Source organism: Carica papaya, chromosome 3 (assembly GCF_054855325.1).
Source record: "Carica papaya isolate Zhongbai chromosome 3, ASM5485532v1, whole genome shotgun sequence".
In the NCBI taxonomy this organism is placed as follows: domain Eukaryota; kingdom Viridiplantae; phylum Streptophyta; class Magnoliopsida; order Brassicales; family Caricaceae; genus Carica; species Carica papaya.
Genome location: NC_142311.1, coordinates 22,883,917 through 22,890,958, shown reverse-complemented (window position 1 = coordinate 22,890,958; position 7,042 = coordinate 22,883,917). Strand labels below are relative to the sequence as shown.

Below are 7,042 nucleotides of genomic sequence, written 5' to 3'. Positions count from 1 at the left end.
TCAACTAAACAAACATGGTATGCAAACAACCTCCACAATTAACTAATATAACTAGTCTAGAAGTCCTGAAACATCAACTTAACTTTTTCTTTAAAATAAAGAATCAGTGCTTGATACAAAATTTTGATGAAATGCTATATTCTCCACTGACTAACAAAACCTCAACTAGGAAAAAAAAGAAAGAAAATTTATATAAGCTACCTAGAAGCCTACCTTTTTTGGCACAAGTTTTGAAACTTAAGGTCATTGGTAAACAATTATAAACGGCCCACATTAAAAATAATAAGAGGCACTATGATATTTGCCACCCATCTGATCCCTCAACATTTTAAAAGGATAGTAATCCTATCTCAAGTTTAATTGCTTTTCTATGGATATAGAACTAGAGATTCAGTTTTTCTACTTTCAACCAAGACCTTACGAAGGATCAATGCTGATCCCACCAGCGGATAAAATAAAAACATTCATAAAGAAACTATATAAATAAGTGTTGGGTCTTCCTAAGGTGTATGTATAGCATGAAAAAGCTTAACCTAAGATTGAAATAAATTAAGCATTTTTGTAAAATATATTCAGAAATTTTGTACTTACTTCATCTAGCATGGATGATCATTCTATTAAAATATATATAAAAAAAAAATCAGGAAAATCTGCTAACCTTCAACTGAGAAAATCAGAGATCTTATTCATAATCAAAATCTGCTAACCTTTTTTTTCTAACCCCCGGGGCATGTGAGTAATGACAGAAACCAGAAACTTTGACCTTCTGCTCAGTTTTCCTCTTCTATGAAACTAAAAAGTGTGCAATATGAATCCATTCAAAGGAAAAGATAAAGTGAAGAAAACTAAAGAAAAACAAAACTGGATTTCCAATCAAGTCGAGTTTTCCCCTTTAAAACATCATGGAATGTAACCTACTTAAGCTGAGTTAGTTCGAGGGATAACGAAGAAAGAACAAACTTCAAATTCCAATTAAGCTGAGTTATCTTCTTCAAAGAAAATCAGGAAAAGGTTTCAAGAACCTTCTCCTATTCCAGCCAGAAGCCCAGAGAAGATTTCCCTTTCAAGAGAAAACAAGTACACCCACAAAATGTGGATCTTCCACCTATACTACCCAAGAGAAAGAAGAAACCTTATCCTATTCCAATAAAGAAAATTCTGCAAGCCTTAAGAAAGGACAAAAAACTTGCATAGATGTGAATAGAGAAGCGCTTAGAGCCTCCAAAAAATTGGTTACTAGTACTTAATCTGATTCTTGTTGTTTACGAAGTGCTAGATGCTTGGAAAATTTTGATTAGAGGGCTTGCCCAGCTCTTGCATGTTATTCCTGTTTATGGTTGCAGTAGTGAATGTTCAAAAGTTCATGTCGCCGAGGCTGGTCACCACATCAAAAACTGTTGTGGCCCAACTAGTGCACAACGCAGGAGCTTCCATTCATGGGTCAAAGGGTCCATCAATGACATACTTCTTCCTATTGAGTCATATCACCTATATGGCCCTTTCAAACGACGAATAAGCATGAGACTCAGTTTGACTCTGATAGGATTCCAGCTATTGTAGAGTTATGCATCCAAGGTGGTGTGGATATACCAAAATACCCTTCACGTCAAAGATCTAACCCTATCCGTATGATTGGAAAGAAAGTGATTGACCGTGGTGGATTTGTTGAGGAGCTTAGACCTTGGCGGTTTGTTAATTCATCCTCATCCCCTCTAGTTGATCTTGATACACACAGTGCTTGCAGCCGATATCCACCTCCTCCATTGGCAGATGTGCCAAGGATTGCCCAGGAAACAATGCATGCTTAAGAGACTATTAGATCAGGGGTAACTAAATTAATGAAAAAGTATACAGTGAATGCCAATCAGGAAAAGGTTTCTTTGCGAGCGAGGCAAAGTAAATACATACCTTGTGAAGGATAGGACTGGGCAGGTTTATGACTGTGTTTAGGGGGATTTTGAGATTTAGAAATGAAGATACCCATAAGAGTAGAGTAAGGGTTGTCGTTGCGGCCTTACTATATGCAAACTTGTCTTTACAGTCCTTTATGAAGTGGCCAGTCTTGCCACAATGATAGCAGCCTCGTCTCTTCGACTTTTTTTGAATTTGATCCTTCTTTTCATATGACTCTCCGTTCTGCAAACTCTTTTCTTGCCTTTTTGAGTTGGGGTTAGACAGACTCTTTCTGCGACCAGCAAAAGAATGCCTTTTCTTCTTGCTTGATTTGCAACCCAGCCGCTTGCTTCACCAGTTACTCTTAGTTTGCCAACAAGTTTTCGAGTTTAAGAACGAATGGCAGCTCTTTCACTTGGGAGAGAAAATTCTTTGGATGGATACAATCTAAGCATCTTGTTATCATGTATTAATAATTAAGACACAAAGTACCTTCTTGAGGAGATTGATTTGTACATGGTTCTCAGCATGCCTATCTAAATAGGCTGTCCTCAAGATGAGAACCAAGGCCCACCTAAATCATCAATCATTTGACATCATAATCTAAATAGCATGCATTATTAAAAGTATCTCTAATGAAATAGGAGCTATCTGCTTTAGATTTTATTGCAGTCCAACTTCCAAATTTCCACAATTTTGACACCATAAGTATGCTAAGGGGCATATTCAAACCTGACAAGTGAGTTACTCCTAAGAACATTTGTTATTGACAGTTGTTAACAAGATTCATATGCCTGAGAAGAACTTTATTAACCCAAAAATGCAACAACAAAATTAAGGTAAGGATCATTACAAGATTTCTGCCAATTTAACAAACAGGAAGGTTTCTAATTTTGCCAGCCTAGATTTAGAACCCAGATTTACCTAATGCTCGAGTTAGGGGTAGCTCAAAAAATCACATAAAAGTTAGTGTTATTACAAAAAAGAAGAGTTTTCAACTCAACATATGAAAATTCGGATACAAACTAACATTTGAGTTAGAAGACTTTATAAATGAATAAAATTCTACCATCTACAAAAAACTAGAATGAAAGCAGTCCTACCAGACCAACCCAGATTTTTTAGATGCTTAAGTTAAGGGCAACTCAAAAAATCATATAAAAATTAAGTGTTATTACCAAAAAGAAGAGTTTTCAAGTCAATATAGGAAATCAGGTACAAGAACATTTCAGTTATGAGAGTTATACATAAAAAATACTAGTATGAAAATAATCCTTTTAGACCTACCAAAACCACCCCCTTTCCCAACAAAGAGAGTTTCCCTTGTCAGACAATTTTCCATTTCATCATTCAGAGACATTTTGTATGACAATTAGCTTCAGTTCTACAGTTGAGATGGGATTGAGAGAGTACCATCAACTAGAAGCCAAAAAAAAGGAGATTCTGTAAACAAGATAGAGGAAGAATGTTTGGACTATCTTATCGAGGTCGTTAAAAGTGATTAAGTCAGGGGTGAGTCAGAGGAGAGTAGTTTTCGTCCTCACGCCACCTCTCGTTCACTCCTCTCACTCACACAACTGACTGCCCACACAAAGATATTCCTCTCTACTGTTCATCTCACCCTCACTCATAAATATAGGCTATTACAGAAAAAAATACATGCAAATCAAAGAAAGAATGAAAAAAATTGATGCTGAAGAAATCAAAGAAAAAAAAAACAAAAATACTTACCGATTGAGAAGGTGAAGAACACAAATCAGAAGTTGAATCAATAAACTAACGTTTGGAAGAAATTAAAGAAGAAGAACAAGAAAAAAATCAATCGGAGAAAAAGAAGATTCATCCTCCATGCGTGCGGCTTGAGTGAGGAAGAAGAGAAATTAGGGTTTTTAATTATCAGGATATATATGGAATTACTTAAATTAGATGGGGGTATAATGAAAAACAAATAGAATGCCGGTCATATACCACCAATTCGGTGGTTTAAAAATTCATCCCAAAATTTTTCAGTTAATACCATTTGTTACCATTGGTAATTGAAACAAACACAGTTTTTTCACATCCGTGAAATACCATACATTAAAATTCTACTATTTACGATAATCCAAACAGAGGGTCGATGGTGACCATTAGAGGGGAAAACCTAGACAGTTGGACAAATTGGGCTGCATATTGGGCAACTATTAAATTTCCTTGGCAGAGGTCCTAAAATTCCTCCTCTTTCTTCTCGTGGATATAGGTTGGCAAGAAGTTATCAAAGAATGCATCAATGAAAACTTCTCAGGTGGTAGGGGTAGGCAGACTTCCTTCTTAAGTCACCACTAATGTTCTGCTTTACCGATCAACATAAAGACTGCTAGGAGAACCTTATGTTCCTTGGTTAGGTCTAAGATAGAGAAAAGCTTCTCTATCTATAGGATTTAAGCTTCGGCTACTAAGGGGTTAGGGCCACCTTCAAAGTGTGACGAGTTAAGTTTCTAAATTATGTTATGTTGTGAGAGATAGACCTCACGGCTGTTCAATATTCTGGGGTAGGGTGTTGACAAGGGTTGGCTTGATTCTATACTACAACTGTAGTTAATCCTTAGATAGCTCGGAAGAGTTAGGTAAACTCGGCCTTGGTTGGATGATCCTAGGCCTCGGGTCTTTTGGTGCATTCTATGGAAGGTCTCTCTCGCATCATTGCTATAAAAGAAAGGAAGACACGAGTTAGTGGTCTAATTCAGAAAATATTACTTATTTTCCTAGATATCCTAAGAGTCATTCAACCTACAACCTCAGTTGTAAGGGATTTGATTCACGTAACTACTTTGATACCATTTGTGACATCTTCAATGTGAATTAAGGCATAAGGCTGTTAGATACAGAAACCGATTACGAGTGCATGAATAAAATTATATACAGTAGAGTAAATTATCACAAATTTCTTACAAAATATATGAGTTCCAATTACACATACATATAACTGAGGCAAGAAGTGCCAATAAAATACAAAATATTAAAATAAAAAGGGTCACTTCTATCATTATGCTATTGGACTCATCAGAGTGTGAGAACAATCATACACTCAAGGTTTGCGGATCCATGGGATCCTCATGGACTTCAGGGGATAGGTTAGCGGACGGTTCCTTACTATATTCCTCATCTTGGGGGAGAGGGCATAGAAAGAATGAGTTCTATATGTTTAGTAAGAAAAATAGTATTTAAATAGCATCGTAAGATTTAAAAGGTGAATAATTAAATTGTAAATACTTACCATAGGTCACATCAGAGTCTTGTCTTACCTTATAAAAATAATTTTATTTATTAAAAAAATATCATATCATAGTCACGACAATCAAAATCAAACATCATACTTGACAATAGAGAAAATTAAATAAATCATAAAATACTCTAATTTTCATGTCATGCTTCACGAAGTCATTTCGACTTCCATCTCTGAGGGCATATTAGATTTTTGACTACCCATGTGGAATGACCAAATCAGATACAGATAATGGCAATTTGCTTAGGCACATTTTCGGCTCACCAAACCATGGTACGACTATGACCACGGTCGTACTGACCATATTGGTCCTATAAGACATTCTATAGCCATGATAATACTTAGCCAAAGGTTACCCCTAACAGATATTTGCATTACTGCTCTCATAAGAGGGTACACCATCATCCACAAGTAACGCCGTCTCATGCCTTTTCAGCTCAGATGAAGGAGGGGGAAATAGATACCGCTCAGAAATAAAAAGTCTAACGAGACACTTGATGCATTATGCATGTCAATATAGATACATACATATTTCGAACCATTTAGGCATCATTCAACTTTATTTAATTTCTAAATAATATCACCGAATTCATATTATTTTATTTACATGCAAATCATCAAGTGTCTATAAATAACATAGCATGCTTAAAATCAAGAACAATTCATTATTTAGAACTACAAAACATAGAACATGAAAACCACAAAAAATCACGGATTCATAATTTTAATTTTTCTAGAAATACTCCTTAAGATGTTTAAAGAAATACTAAATTCCTTACCAGAATCTCGAAGTGTTTTCTACACAATTCTTCTTCTCCTCCTTCTATCTCTAGATCACATCCTCTCTCTTTAAACGCTGAGAAGGTAGAAGAATGAAATGGAATTGATGAGAAAATGGGAGGAAGGGTCCCTATTTATCGAAAATGGAAACCGTCAGATTTGCACTAAGTGAAAAAATTCGGTGAAGAGAGAGAGTTGAATAAAAGATGCTCGATTTGATGTGGCACAAAAAATAGAGGAAAAATTCCTCCACTGAAGGCGGCACACCCCAATACAGTGGCATACTGTAAAGGAAGGTCTCCAGGCACACTGCCCAAGGTAGCAGTGTGCTTGACCTGGCCAACGCGTGCTGCAGGCCTAGCCTGCAGGCGCTAACCTACCCTGCTGCGCTTAGGGCCTAAAGCTCGTCGGGGTTTCGTACGCGCAGGCCTACTACACATAGGCCCAAGGCGGACAGGCTTATTCGCGCAAGTCTACTGTGTAGACAGCGCGCGCACAGTGTGCGAGGCCTGTCCCTATCTACGTGCGATGTGACGCGTGCGGACTAGGCTGACTGTGCGTAGACGGGGCTACCTCCATGCAACAAGATGCATGCACAGGACTGGCCTTGTGCCTCTCGCGGATGGGACATGCGAACTGTGCGCACATCCTGCTCCTAGTTGCGCGTGTTGCGTACGCGAGCGACCCTCTCCTACGGGTGTTTTCCCGCAGGATTTTTTCCCCGTTTTCCCATTTTTTTCCTAAAAATTAATTATTTTAAAATAATAATAATAATAAATCAAAGTAAAAATAATAACAGATAAAATCAAAATAAAATAACTAAATTAGCATAAAATTGAAATTATGAATTATGATATAAAACTATGAAATAAATTTAAATGAGTTTAGGTGGCTTTAAGGTTTGAATAAATAGGAGTTTTTCAAATACAATTTAGTGCGGTAGGGTGTGGGGTGTTACAATAGGGGTTTCCCAATTATAAATTAAGTGCGAACATTTGCAGGGTGTTACATGGGCGATTTGACACACTGCACCTTTATGCTTCATGTGGTATTAAGACTCCATTTTTTTCAGCCCTTTGACTATTAAATTTATGTGATATAATA

General features: G+C 36.8%; 1 pseudogene; it reads left to right on the top strand.

Moving 5' to 3' along the window:
- The first annotated feature begins 739 nt into the window (after positions 1-739).
- On the top strand, positions 740-1,922 carry LOC110825981 (APO protein 1, chloroplastic pseudogene; annotated as a pseudogene).
- The last annotated feature ends 5,120 nt before the right edge of the window (positions 1,923-7,042 follow it).